The sequence below is a fragment of the Monodon monoceros genome, unplaced genomic scaffold, assembly GCF_005190385.1.
Source record: "Monodon monoceros isolate NGI ecotype Baffin Bay Population unplaced genomic scaffold, NGI_Narwhal_1 Super_Scaffold_7, whole genome shotgun sequence".
Lineage (NCBI taxonomy): Eukaryota > Metazoa > Chordata > Mammalia > Artiodactyla > Monodontidae > Monodon > Monodon monoceros.
Window position 1 is genome coordinate 51,424,533 of NW_021703784.1, and position 15,664 is coordinate 51,440,196.

Here is a 15,664-nt window from a genome sequence, read left to right on the forward strand (position 1 = left end):
GCCAAAGGTCCCAGAGAAGTGTGGAGTCAGAACTGGAAGCCAGGACATCTCTCTGTCCCTTCTCAGGAGAGATGTTCCTTGTTGACTGAGGAAACTCCTAGAAGTAGAGTTTTCCAAGGTGGCATTAAAGCGTGGCGATACACAGTTAAGGCTGATTGTTAAACAAGCAGAATGTATGCTTCCCGAATGGATATAGTCCTGTTCTTGGGCACCGGAGCAAGCCTAAGGGCCAGGCTGAATTGGACTAGACTGGACTGGATTATTTCTTGGAGGCCAAAGTACAAGTCTTTGTCTCCCTGGTGGCTATCTCAGTGACCTAGCACAGCACTCCTCAAGAAAGAATGTGTAGGGCTTCCCTGGTGGCGTAGTGGTTGGGAGTCCACCTGCCGATGCAGGGGACACGTGTTCGTGCCCCGGTCTGGGAGGATCCCACATGCCGCGGAGCGGCTGGGCCCGTGAGCCATGGCCGTTGGGACTGCGCATCTGGAGCCTGTGCTCCGCAAACGGGAAAGGCCGCAACAGTGAGAGGCCCGCATACCACAAAAAAAAAAAAAAAAAAAAAAGAAAGCATGTGTATGTAAAACATAATGTTAACAGTAGTTAATGTTGGCTGATGTCAGTGGCTGGTCTTCAAAAGAGGGGGGGAAAAAAGGAGATTAGGGAGATCATCACTAGAAGTTTCCATTCTGTCAATCCATTCATTTATTTATGCAACCAACATATATTGAGCACCTACTATAAACACTGTGTTGGATTCTGAGGATTCATTGATGAAATATCCCAGGACCTACCCTCAAGGGGCACATGGAACTCGTAGGAGCTTTACATGCCACATACTTCTAATACCGTGTCATCCCAGCGTGCAGTCATTTAACTTAAACAGTGTGGTAGGCCAAAAAAATCCTACCACCCTACATGGACTATTGTTAACATTCTGTTTCAATAAAGAAAAGGAGGAGGAAAAAAAACAAAGTTGAAAGGAAAAATAATATATAATATAAAGGTTTTTTTTAATTGAAGTTGATTTACAATGTGTTATTTACAATGTGTTATTCTGGTGTACAGCAAAGTGATTCAGCTATATATATATGTGTATATATTATATATATATATATATATATATATACATATATTCTTTTTCGGATTCTTTTCTATTATAGGTTATTACAGTATATTAAATATAGTTCCCTGTGCTATACAGTAGAACCTTGTTGTTTATCTATTTTATATATAGTAGTTTGTATCTGCTAATCCCCAATTTCTAATTTTTGCCTCCCCCACCCCCGCCTTCCCTTTTGGTAACCATAAGGTCGTTTCCTACCTCTGTGTGTCTATTTCTGTTTTGTAAATAAGTTCATTTGTAACATATTTTATATTCCACATATAAGTGATATCATATATTTGCCTCTCTCTGTCTGACTTACTTCACTTAGTATGATAATCTCCAGGTCCATCCATGTTGCTGCAAATGGGATTTATTTCATTCTTTTTTATGGCTGAGTAATATTCCAGTGTGTGTGTGTGTGTGTGTGTGTGTGTGTGTGTGTGTGTGTGTATACCACATCTTTATCCATTCATCTGTCAATGGACATTCAGGTTGCTTCCATGTCTTGGCACTTGTAAATAGTATTACTATGATAATTGGGGTGCGTGTGTCTTTTTGAATTAGAGTTTTCTCCAGATATATGCCCAAGAGTGGGATTGCTGAATCATATGGTAACTCTATTTTTAGTTTTTTAAGGAACCTCCATACTGTTTTCCATAGTGGCTGCACCAATTTACATTCCCACCAACAGTGTAGGAGGGTTCCCTTTTCTCCACACCCTCTCCAGCATTTATTATTTGTAGACTTTTTAATCATGGCCATTCTGAAACCTCATTGTAATTTTGATTTGCATTTCTCTAATAATCTGCAATGTTGTGCATCTTTTCATGTGCCTATTGGCCATCTGCATGTCTTCTTTGGAGAAATGTCTATAAAGATTTTAAATAAGGCAGCAGTTCTGCCCACCCTTCTGCTAGCAAGGTGTGCCCAGAGCAGACCTGAAGTGGGTACAGTTCTTCCATATTTGGCCTCAGTTGTAGTGTGAGCATCTTGCCACACTTATGCTTTTAGGGGACTTTAGGGACAATGATAACTGTGTGCAGTTTTCCGCATATTGCTTTTAACATCTTTATTGGAGTATAATTGCTTTACAGTGGTGTGTTAGTTTCTGCTGTATAACAAAGTGAATCAGGTATACGTATACATACATCCCCATATCTCCTCCCTCTTGCCCACCCTCCCTGTCCCTCCCTGTCCCACCCCTCTAGGTGGACACAAAGCACCGAGCTGATCTCCCTGTTCTGCATATTTCTTGACTTGGGAACCTAAGCCCTACACAAGCAACGTTATTCTATTGAAACTGAGAGGCAGTTGAGTCTAGTGGTTAAGGGCTTAGACTGTGGAGTTAGACCTGAGCTGAGCCACTCCTCTGACCCTCACTAGCTGTGTAACTTCAGGCAAGCTACCGAACTCCTAAGCCTCAATTTCCTCACCTGTAAAATGGAGAAATAATGTCAGCCTTCTCCTACTTTGTGGTATGAGTTAAATAAGATAATGTGTAGAGAGTGTCTGGTCCATGGTAAGCGCCTAATAAATGATTGCAGTCAGTGCAGCTAGAATTATTATCGGGATTATCTCGGCCGTTGGGACAGAATTGCCCTCCAAAGGCTAATTTGCCTCCCAGGTCATCTGTCTGCCTCCAGTTGCTCTTGCACAAGCTCCGTATCAATCACCTTCTCAATCTTGTTTGTTTAGTAGGCAAAGTCTAGCAAAGCATAGAGTCCCGTGGGGAAAATAAGGAAAAGAGGATCCTTGGTGGTGAAAAGGATGGGCATGAAGGACCTCACTATTTTAAAAATATAATTCAACTGACATCGAAAAAGGGGAACTCATGTGCTCAAAGACCACACCACAGGAGGGCAGACACAGGGCTAGAACTTTCTGGCTTCCGGCCCCCTTCCAGCTTCCTTTCAAGCACCTACATACAGCCCATGTCTAATTATAAGGCTGCTTCAAAACTACAAAAACAGACTGCTAAGATCACTGGAGACCTTGTTCCAGACTAGGGGAAACATGAGTATTCCTTGCCCTGTCCCCTAGAGATCTGTGTATCTCCACTCTCCCAAATCTGATGCCTGAAATGCAAATAACAGATGTCAAATATCAAAAAGAGTGTGTCTTTTCCATGCCTCCAACCTTCTAACATCTTTCACTACCATTCTTTTTCTCCCTGCAGAAATTTACTGTATGACCAAACGGACAAAATAAACACACAAAAAATTAGCTTTTCTAGAGTTGTCAAAGGGTCAAATAAAAGCCAGTGATAAGGAGAGCTTTCTTCTAGAAAGTACTTCCTCTGTCCCCCCTACCCCCAAGTTGTCAATAAAACATTGGTTCTAGGCTTCTCAATGAGGGCAAGTCTTTGGCCTTTCCAGTTGAAATTTAAAACTAATCTTGAGTCATTTGAGGCCATATCAAGTGAATGTGCTGAAAGGCTAAGTGAAGACAGTAAATTCTCCTTGAGGTGGTGCTGGAAGAAGAGTAGCAGACCTGAAATTTTCTGTGAGAGGCTTAGAAATGAGACCCCTGCATGCTATTCCCAAAGAGGAAACCCCAAAGTTTTTTGTTTTTTTTTTTTTTTTCCGGTACGCGGGCCTCTCACTATTGTGGGCCTCTGCCGTTGAGGAGCACAGGCTCTGGACGCGCAGGCTCAGCGGCCATGTCTCACGGGCCCAGCCGCTCCGCGGCATGTGGGATCTTCCCGGACCGGGGCACGAACCCGTGTCCCCTGCATCGGCAGGCGGACTCTCAACCACTGTGCCACCAGGGAAGCCCCCAGAAGTTTTGAACAATAGGAAAAGCTTTAGAATTTGTTTTCAACTTGGAGGGGAATAACAAAAATAATATCTACATTTGCTCAACACAATCCATGATAGAAGTCTGCCGATCATTTTCTGTAAATTCATAATCCTCAGAGCTCCCCTTGTAAGCAGACATTATTATTATTACTATTATTCTCATTTTACAGGTGAGGAAACAGAAATTGAGAGACAATAAATAACTTGTTCAAGGTCATCAAGCCGATTCCACAAAAACTTTTGTTAAATGAGCAACTTCTCACTGTCAGTAGTGTTGAATTATATTCATTGCCGTTTAATAGATGAGAAAGATATTTGGTCCAGGAAAGAATTTACTTTTGTGAAAATAATGTGACTCTTTATTTACATCCTCTGACCAAAAGTCTAGAGCACAATTACTTTAGCCTCCAGGCCTTAGTGAAATTTGCTGTTGTTTGCTATATGCTCACTAATGTCAATCAGATGAAAGGCCCATTATGACCAGCAGTGTAGGGGAAGCGTCTGTGTTGACGCTGCTATTGGTCACTCCATGTTTGAGCACTTAATTAATGCAGCTGATTCCTCTTTAGTTGGTTAAGTAAAACTGATATCATTTAAATTTTGTTAAGTGGAAAATTGTACTGTGTTTATTGTTTTACTTGCAAATTCTCAGGATTTCACTCCCTTTAAAAAGCCCCTTTAATATCTCAAGACTCATAATGAGGAAATATAAGTTCATCAAAAATTATGGTAAGAACTGAGATGTCAACATAGACACAGCTTCTCATTTGCTTATTGTTGATCTTAATTAAATACAACATATGTTCATATGTTTAAATTACATATATATTTTAATCTATTCCCTTCCCAGTTTACAATTCCAGTTTTTATTCTGGGAACTTCTTATCTTGTATTCATTACATTGGGAGGCAGCCCAGTTTCAGATGGCTGTGATAGCACTTTCTGGCCACCAGGGCAATCTCCCGTATGGACATGAATGGGAATCCATTCATTCATTAATTCAGGAGCACACCTGAGCCGTCTTCTTTTCCAGGTGCTAGATTCATCTCTGGGGACACTGAGCTGAGTGAGATACAGTCCTTGGTAGGGAGCCCGTGGTCTGCCAAAGAGAACAGACCAACCCTACTCATGTGTTAGTATCCTTATGTAGAACACTTCTTAAATACTAAAATTTACACTGAAAAAACTCAAGTCATGCCTGGTAGATTCCAAATACTGATGACACTGGGTCAGCACCCTACTTTCCCCTTTCTGATGGCACTGCCCAAAATACTAGAAAAGTTCTAATCCCAGCCTACCTCCCTGGAGTGTTGGGAGGATAAAATACATAATCGACATGAAATGCTTTCAAACCTGTGAAGTGCTGTTTCATGAGGAAGAATCATTTCAGCAGCAATACTTGTGAGGCACTTTAGGGTTCCTGCAGGGTGATAAGGTCCTTTGCCTCGTAGAGTAGGCTGGGCTGGAAAACGTCATTCCCATTTTACAGGTGCAGAAAAGGAGGGGTGACCGAGGGACTTTTGCATGATGCCCAGTTTATGGGTGGCTATAATTCATAATTAGAATTCTCCCTGATTCTCCCTGATTTAATCAGATGGAGTATTTTAAAGCCTGTAGCTCAATGTCTGGTGCATGGCAAGTGTGCAATGAATGTTCCTTGAAACTGATTTCCACTAGCACTTTTGAATACCATTCTATGACCCCCACCCTTTCTCCAAGTGATAGGTGTCTTTGTGGGAAAACCATGGAATAGAAGAGGAAGAGAGTTTGGCCAAATTTTTCTGAGAAACCAGTGATTGAGCACTGTTTAGATTAGTGTGTCATGATCTGCAGTGAAGTCTGTATAAGCAATTTTTACTAACGATAGCTCATAACACCATCCGATTGATATTTGCTAATGATTTGCTTTTTAAAATTAGAGTAGATTCAAGTTTACCCCTATAACAAAAATCACTATCACTCTCTGTGTTCAAATGCACTTTTTGGTAGGGGGCAAAGGGTGAAGGCATAGCCAAGCAACAATGGACTGAGTCTCTTCATTTGCTCGCTTAGCCTCATCTTCGGGTCCTGGTTTTGGAGCCAGCAGGAGGAGGAAACCAATCCTAAAAGGCAGTGTTTTTCTACGTTGAAAGGCTCTGGCACAAAACATCCTGGGCTATGTTATTCCCTGCTCACACACCTGTCAGCACGCTGGATCATGGGATGAAGGAAGAGACCTTGACAGTGCAGAGTATGAGCTGGGGAGACTTGTTTTTAGAGGATAATCCTGAGGGAGGGGGAGAGTCCAGTCCAGCGTGCATTAATTAGCCAGAGGGTGTCAGGATAGATGGGTTGTTCATTGGCAAGTAGGTGGATGAGCCTGTGGAGTGCCAGCCCCAAGTAGCAACATCCCAGTCCCCAGTAAGCTGCCCAGACATGGCTGGGAGCCCAGGAAGCAGCCTCCAGACCTTCCCCAAGGAAAAGACTGGCAAAAACTGAGAAAGATGTCAGGGAGGCAGGATCCCAGTCAACTGTGTAGGGTGTGGGGCATTGGGGACCTAGAATGCTGGAGTGTAAACTGAGGCAGGGCAGTGAAGAGGGAGCTGGAAAATGGAGAAAGGCTGAGAGAATGAGGCCACATAGGTGTGGGCTCACCCTGGAAAACCATTGCCAGGGTCTTTGGCAGTAAAACTAACTCTAGACTCATCTACTGGTAGGGAGATAGCTCCTTACATGCCCCTGGCCAGGCGGGGCTGAGAGCAGGATGCAGATTCTCTCCTGGACCTTGTAACCTTCTCTAGTCTGGACTGTCCTCCTCTACCCCTGGCACACTGCTGCCTTCCTGGCCTCACCCTTCTCCCGTCTCCTCTATTGGATCCCCTATTTCCAGTTTCGCATCTTTTCCTTTTTCTTGGTTACTCCCTTGTTTGGGGGGAAGACATCCTCCAGTAACTTTCTGAGACAAGGTACGTGGAAGGGGAAAATGCTTTGAAGTCTTGAGTATTTAACAATGTCTTTATCCCACACTCTTACGTAGAGTTCTGTGTTGGAAGTAACTCCTTCAGAATTTGGAAGGCGTTGCTCCTCTGTCTTCAGTTCCCAGAGCTGCCACTGAGCAATGCAAAGACTTTTACATTCCTCATCCCTTGTCTGGCTCTCACTTGTCTCTGGAAAGTTGTGAGATCTCTTTGTCCCCAGTGTTGTGAAATCCCACAGTGATTTGCCTCGAGCAAATGTGCTTTCATCCACTCTTCTAGGCACTCAGTGGGCCTTTAAATCTGAAAACTCATGTCCTTCAATCCTGGGAAATATTCTTGAATTATTTTATTGATTATGTCCTTACTCATTTCCTGTGATTTCTCTTTGTGAATTCCTATTATTTAGATATGGAACCTCCTGTCTTCTCTAATTTACTTATCTTTTCTCTCATACTTTCTATTTCCTTGAGATTTGTTTTTGTTTTTGTTTTTGCTCTACTTCCCAGGAGATCTCCTCAACTTTATCTTTCTCCTAACGAGGGCAATTTCCCTGAAAGTTTTTTTTCTCATGTTTTCTACTCCCTCCATGGACTCCATCTCCTCCAAGCCCTTTTTCTCTGTTTGTTTTGGTCTCCACCTTTTATGCTAGAGGCTCTCCTCAGCTGTCTGGCAGTATCTAAGAACTGGAGATAAAAGGCTGGCTGGATGTACAGGTGGGGTTTGCCAGTGTGAAAGCCACCGTGGGGAGAGCCATGTGTTGGGAACCCCTCTCATCAGTCCTGCTACTTCTTTCTTCTTGGAACTAGTGAGATTCTCCAGAGAATATCCTTCCAGTGCCATGTGTGGTTGGCACACTAATGGTCCCCCAAAGATGTCCAAGTGCTAATCCTCAGAACCTGCAAGTATGTTACCTTACATGTCAAAGGGAACTTTGCAGTTGTCATCAGATTAAGGATCTTGAGATGGGGAGATTAACTTGTATTATCCAGTGGGCCCACTCTTATCATAATGATCCTTATAATAAGGAGGCAAAAGACTCAGAATCAAAAGAGGAGATATGACTATGGAAGAAGAGGCCAGAGTGATAAGGGGCTATGGGCCAAGGAATGTGGGCAGCTTCTAGAAGCTGGAAAGGCAGGGAAATAGAATCTCCCCTTGGGCATCCGGAAGGAACACAGCCCTACTGCCACCTTGACCATAGTTTAGTCTGAAACCAGTTGCACTTCTGACCTCCAGAACTGTAAAATAATAAACCTGTGTTGTTTGGTAGTTATAGCAGCCTAGCGCTGAGAGCTGGCAGCGGGGATGGCCTTGACCTGCCTTGTGCAGAGATGCCCTCCACATCTTTTTATGTTCGGTATAGGGCTCTGCCTCAACCTACCTGTTGTCCTTCAATTCAGACAAACCCTGTTGAACATGCTTTCTCTCCAGAAAATAAATCCACGTGTCTGCCAGGTGGCTGAGGGACAACCTCCAGGAAATGTGAAGCAAGGGAGGGGGTCTGGGGGTCTCACTGCTCCCCTCACCCCGAGTCCAGAAGTCCCTGAGCTGCCCATCCCTGGGCTGTTTATGGGTTCTGCCGGGGGTCACGCCCACTGGCAGGTCTCCCCTCCACTGACTTGGGGTCAGGCTCCCTCCAGCCTCTTTTTCCCCTGCGTTCCAGCTGCTCACATGCTGCTGTTACCTTCTCTTCCTTCTGTCTTCATCAGATTACGCCTTTTACAAAAACTGTAGTGCATCATCCAAGGGACTAAAACTAGACACGTGTTCTCAATCCTACGCTTTTGTCAGGAAATCGTGCCTTCATAATTTCTTCACTCATGAAATCTGAGCCTTCCGGAACCCTCTGTGGGGGGAGCCAGTGCTCACACCTCACACCCCTCTCTCTCCCAGTGACACTGGGTCTCTAGCAACTTGGAATGTCTCTTCTGACCAGTAATCAGAATCTAAGGCCCTCTTCCTGATCTATATCACTATGGTTCCTGAGGACTCAGAGGTATGCCCCAGAATGGTTGCAGTAATTGTGAAAATACCGAAGAACTTCCCTACTCATTACCAATAACAGCTGTTCCTAATCCCCCCAAACACAGATGGTCCTTGGATATACTAGTTTGCAAGGGCTGCTGTAACAAATAACAAAAAGCACAGGCTGAAACATCAGAAGGTTATTTTCTCACAGTACTGGAGGCTAGAAGTCCAAGATCAAGGCGTCAACAGGGTTGGATTCTTCTGAGGCCCCCCCGCTTGGCTTGCAGGCAGCCGTCCTCTTGCTGCCTCTTCACATGCTCATCCTTCTGGGCGTGCCCCTGGCATCTCCCTGTATGTCCTGATCTCCTCCTTTTTTTTTTTTTTTTTTTTTGCGGTACGCGGGCCTCACTGTTGTGGCCTCTCCCGTTGCAAAGCACAGGCTCCGGACGCGCAGGCTCAGCGGCCATGGCTCACGGGCCCAGCTGTTCCGCAGCATGTGGGATATTCCCAGACCGGGGCACGAACCCGTGTCCCCTGCATCGGCAGGCGGACTCTCGACCACTGCGCCACCAGGGAAGCCCTGATCTCCTCTTCTTAAAAGGACACCAGTCAGATTGGGTCAGGGCCCATTTTCACTTAATTACCTCTGTAAAGGCCCTGTCTCCAAATACAGTCACGTTCTGAGGTCCTGGGCATGAAGGCTGCAACATGTGAACGGTGGCGGACACAATTCAGCCCAGAACACTGGCCCTCCTCGATTGTGACCCAGGATTCTGACTGCTCTGTGCCCCTGCCGTACCTGTGCTCACATGTCTGGAATAGCAGCTCTGAACCCTCCACATTTTTCATTTTCCCCTGCAAGCCTGGGCTATGCAACCAGTACTGCCAAGACAGCCACAGATCCGGACCCCCTACCTTGGAGCAGAATGGGAAACCATGAAACCTTTCGTGTTCGGCATGATATTTTTATTTCCTCCCAGCTAAAAATATTTTTTTAATGAAAACAAGATATACTATGTACACATATTGTGTATGGCTCTAAAATAAAAATTCTCATTTACTCCCTTGGAAGGTGTGGCCTATTTCTGGTCACATTTCAAGTGTCAGTTAGAAATGATAGTAAAGAATCTTTGGACAATAGCCATTCATACCCCAATTAGACGGATGTTCAAAAAAATGTCCACACACAAAAAAAAAAAGTGTCCACAGAGGGCAGAAATCTTCAGGGTGGAACACGTTACAGCGCATACAACCTGAGGTTTTGGAATCAGATAGACCTGCGTTTAAATTCTGCTTCTACCGCCTATTAATTGTGTGACTTTGAGCAAACTGCTGAGCCTTTTTGTTTCCTCATTTGTAATAACATGTGGCTTATGAGGCCACTTTCAGAAACAAGCCAGATAAGGTACAGACAACATCTACACAAGGTCTCAACAAGACAGTGGGTTGCTCCGGAAGTGTAGCTCCCTCCCTTCCCCCTGGACCACAGACCTACAGGGGTACACCCAGCACCCCACCTCTCAGACCCCTCCCCAGCTGGCACCCAGCCCCACATCTCATGGGTTCTCAATAAAATCCTTCATCCCCTTTCACCCAATGAAGAGGGTTTGTGCAAATCCCGTTAATAGATTCCTTTGGCCGATTCACGGGACAGGTTTTACATTTGAAAGAGTATTTGAGAGTTTCACTCAGCCTTTCTCAGGGGCCCTAGGGAAGGTCTAGAAACCTCTCAGGATTAACACTGGCTTTCAGCCCTCAGACCAGCTCCCTGTGTGAGCTAAAGCTCTTCTTCCGCCTCTCCCGGCCTCCCAGAAAAGGGAAATATAAACTTGCTGTCAAAAGTTTGAAAAAAATTTAAGAGGAGGAAGAAAATAATTATTTACTGAGCACATTTGTAAAACTGTGTGAGGCACCTGGTATCAACTACCTCATTTAGTCTTGCCAGCCACGTGGTGAGGTACACCTGCCTCCTCCCTAACTTTACAAGTAAGAAAACTGAGATTCAGAGAGGTTCATTAACTGGAGTAAAGCTACACTGGATGGCATCGCAAGGTTCAAGGCCAAGTCAATGCGACTGAATCCCAGCTCAGTGCTCTTTCCAATGTTGCAAGCTGCCCCCCAGCCTGGGGGCCCCTGAGACCTCCTATCTTTCCCTGACCTTCCTCCACCCCACTCTTGTAGCATGCATCACTTCTTCTTTGTGTTATGGCTCCTCGTAGCTTTGTCTACTCTCCTTGACTCTTTGAAGCCAGGAGGGGTGCCTGATTCTGTCTCTTTCCTCTCACCCCCCCACACTGCCAAGCATGTAGTAGGCACTTAGGATACGTCTTCAATGGATGGGGAGTTAAATAAATGAATTCATAAATAAATGAACATATAAATTAATGGACAGCATATTTCTGAATAAATGAATTTGGAAATGATTGAATGAATACATGAATGGATGGGTGTAGGATTAAGCACACGTAAGAAAAAGTGAATGCTGTACATACCCCAGAATGCATGCGTGCACCTTGATGGAGTGCATTAATTAATCCATTAATGAATGGATTAATAGGCGAATGAATAAATATGTCAATGAATGTGTGAATTAGTGATTCAATAATGCATTCACGAATGAATGAATATTAAATAGACGACTGAACATATAAGAGTGAAGGAATACAGGAATACATAAATGAATTTATGCAAGGAGGAGTGAATGAATGAATACATGAATGAACTGTTGAATGCATGCATGCAGAAATGAATGAATGAGAGAATAAGCCAACAAATGGGTGAATGAACGCCTTCCCTCTTTCCCCCAGGACCACCCCAGCCCCTTGAGTGTGCTGGTGATCAGAAAACCTACGATTCAGAGGGTCAGTTGAGATTCCAGGAGGCAGCGTTCAAGGCTAAAGGTCTGAGGGTGGGATCAAGGGTTAGGGCCCAACTGTGCATAGAATATCCCTTTGCTGGGAGTCACTTGTAGCAGCTGCCACATCTCCTAAGAACTGGACACCAAGGTGGTCATCAGGAGCCCACTGGCTCCGGCCAGTGGGAACAGTAGGTAACTGCTCCAGAGGGCAGCACGGCACAGCCTTTGGCCCAGGGTTCCCTTTGCGCTACTCCCCACACTCCATCCCAGCACCCCACTCCACCCCCAGCCCAGAGTACAAGCCAGCAACCATAGAAAAGGAAGTGAATTCTCAGCATGGAAGAACAGCCTCCTTTAATGAAGAGGCTGCTGCAGTAGCTTTGCAACACGCAGCAACTCACATGTTCGATTACAACAGGTTGAGCCATTCCACACTCCCCAGTGCCAGGGCTCAGGGAAAGAGGGAGGGGGAAGAAACACACCTGAACACTGAGTACTTCCTGACGCAGGCAGCCCATCAGGGTTTGAAAGAGCTGCCTCATCTCTCTCCAAAGAGCCCAGTGTGTTAACTCCCTTGCCTGCCCATCGCTGAGCGATGCTTTTCTTCGCTTCTTTTTTTTTTCCACTTCAGAATCAGAGCTACAGTGGGTTCTGAGTGACTGACATCTTCTCATCTCTTGGCCCTGGGGGTCGATTCATTCAGGATTGTGGCAAACCGGTATTTCAGGTCCCCTTGGCAGCCCCCGGTCTCCTGGGGATTGTGCTTCTGAAGGACCTCGTGGAAACAAGACTTCTGGGTGAGAATCAACACCTTCCTCTTTGTTCCTTTGCTGCCACATTCAGCCTGGGTTGCTGTTTCAAAGAGAGGTGAGGTTGGTTGGGAGGAAAGGCTGTCCTGGAACTTAGGAATGGCACGAAAAGAGGAGCACCAAGTTCTGGTGCTCGGGGAAGAGGCCACCACAAAGATTCCTGGGAACACGACTTCCCGCTGCAATTCTCACTCTGTCATTGCCCGTCTTATGACGCAACCTTAGAGTAATTCCTGCTACTGGAGGTCAGGGTGCCCGTTTAGCCTCAGACGTTTGTCAGTGATTGAATTAGTCATCTCAGGTGTGCACAGGCACCTGGAAGAAATGTCCTTGATCACAGCCTCACAGCCAGACCTGAGATGGTGTGGGGAGGTGCCCTGCATATCTATGCATCTCAAGAGTTGTGGGGTCAGCGCTGTATCGTTTCCTGTGACACCCTTCATCTCCACCCCGGGTTTCCTTTATCTGTGAAGGATTGCTTGAAAATTATATATTTTCCTATAAAGGGCTTTGAACGGAGTCAGAGAGATCTATATAGCTCTTCCCACCACCACCCCCCACTTTGGCTTGGGAGGAGGGCTGGCAGAAGGTAGAGGCGGCTGGAGAAAGACCTTGGCCTTGGTGACAAGCTCCAGACAACAGCCACCGATGATACTGATGTGCAAGTTACTGATTTTTATTGGACACTTTGGGGAATAGAGTTGTTTGTCAGGAAATGAAAGAGTGTTTGTGCTTATAAAATTATATGGAAAATCAATGCAGTGTTAAGTATATTTTTCAGTTATTTAGAGTCAAGGACTGTTCTCCAGCCAATTCTCGCAAGCTCTGAGAGAGGCAGAGATGTCTGTAAGCACAGGCAAGGGGGCTGAGCAGAAAGGTCAAGCTGCTGTTTATTGCTACTCTTCACCTGGAGAAGCACCCGAGGGGCCATGAAATGATGCAGGCCGTGCAGAGTCCCAGATGCGGTGGTTGGACTTCAGTTATTAGCAGCGATGCTCAGGACCGCACTACACAGAGAGCTCTGAAGTCTAGACCTATCTCTAGTTGTCCTGTTCGTGGGCTCCAACCTAGGGGATCTGAGCACTGAGTCCCTGTCACAGATGGGGTGGGCCCCCCCCGGGGGAGTTGGGAGGCCATAAAGCATGTTTCAGGTGAGGAGACAAGAGCTGTCTAAAATGTGAGCGAATAGGAGCTCCACCTTGTCTTAGTGGCTCAAGAGTTGTGAACCATCGGTAGAAGCAGGTGCTTGGTGATCCTAAGTGGCATCTGGGGGTCTGTATACCTCTGGGCCTTGGGCAAGGGGATGAAGGGGGGCATGGGAACAGCCAGGGCGCCTGCCCCTTTGCCAAGCATTTCTCATCGCACTATTGCCGAAGGTCTTTGACATGAAGGACTGAATAAGAGTCAGAAATCAAGGCAATTAGATAGAACTTTCAAACGATCAAAGATTGATAGCCAAGAAGCTACCAGCTAAACTCCTACTTGTGACTATAAATCCTGTATCAGATGATAATGAAATTATTTTTAAGAGGCTGAATTGGGAGCCAGACAGCCTGCTCTACCACTCACTCCTCTGCTGTGTGACCCAGGGCAAATGACTGATCTCTCTGGGCTCCTGTTCCTTGGTCTATATTCTTTGTTATGAGGAGCCCCTTAAGATGTCTTCCTGCTCTAAATCCTGTGATTCTATGATGAGAAGGTCTTATTGATTAGTAGAAATGATAATGCGGTGAATGTAGATGGGGCCTGGACTGCTAGGGGTACGGATTTTGGTTCTGTCACTTATTAGCTGTGTGTCTTTAGGCAGGTCAGTGAACTTTTCCTATGCTTCAGTTTCCTCCTTTGAAAAGTGGTTTTGCTAGTTAGTTTCCCCCAACCCCCCAGAGTGGAATTGCAGTGAGGATGAAAGGTAGTAATGCCTGCCAAACATTGAAGCAGTGCCTGTCACATTGGATACATGTCAGCCCTTGACATTACAAAAATGGATAAAGAAAACAACACATTTTAACAAAGTGTCCTATTGCTGAAACACCTATGGGGATGGTTGTAAAAATAAATAATAATCTCAGCTAATTATTATCAGAGACCAAAATGATCCCTTTGTAACTTCATGATCTATACAACTGAATGACTGCATTATGACATCCACTGCCAAAAACGAAAAACCAAAAAACATTGTATCCAAATTCCATCTTTTCCGCTGTGCATCGGTTTTGCCATCTGTGAAATGGGGGTAACAACCAAGGGCTGTTGGAGAATTAAATGTTATAATATCTACGAAAGAGCTCTTACACAGTGCTTGAGGCACTTGATAAATGGTACCAGTTATTATGTTAGTATTTATTATTCAAATCCATAATTTAAAAATAAAGATCAAAGAACAAAAATACTCTATATCTTTTTAAACATAATTTTCCTGATACTTGGGTCCTGTTTTCTTCACATGAAAGCTTCTCAGTTCCTCTCTTCTTTCATTGACTTCTTCACTTGTTGTTTTCTAAAGTGATGAGTGGAGATAACTGAAAATATTATCTGGATTTTATTCAAGTATTAGACATTTCTCAAGGCTTTAACTGTGCTGCAAACATCACCCCCAAATGCTTATTTCAGGGACGGACTCTCCTTGCCAGAGAGCAGTGAAATTTAAGGGTGAACCGTCTTTGGCTGACATGACTCTAAAGGTTATGATTGTATGTATGGCAGTTACAGACCCAAGCACGTCTGACAAAGTATTTGATGATTCAAACAAGAACCACAAATCCCTTGAAAATAAAGACCATGATTGGCCCGTTCTTATTTTTATTGGCATAGAAATGGATACAATATAATGCCTTCAGAACCTCAAACTACTATTTAGACTCCAGGCCTCATTTCAGTCCTGAGGATATGAATTCATGAACATTCTGAAACTGAAGCCCTCATTTCCAAAAGGAGACTGAAAAAATTCCAAAGTCTTGTAAAATATACTGATCCAAGTTAGGAAATGAAAATACCACTATTACGTGTTTTCAAATTTACTTGCAATAGTCTTTGCTTGTCAATTTTGTCCTGCAAACCTCTAGTATGGGTTTCTTCTTCCATCATGGGCATGGATACAGTATCTCTCTCCCTCTCCCTCTCTCTCTCTCCCTCTCTCTCCCTCTCTCTCCCTCTCCCCCTCTCTCTCCCTC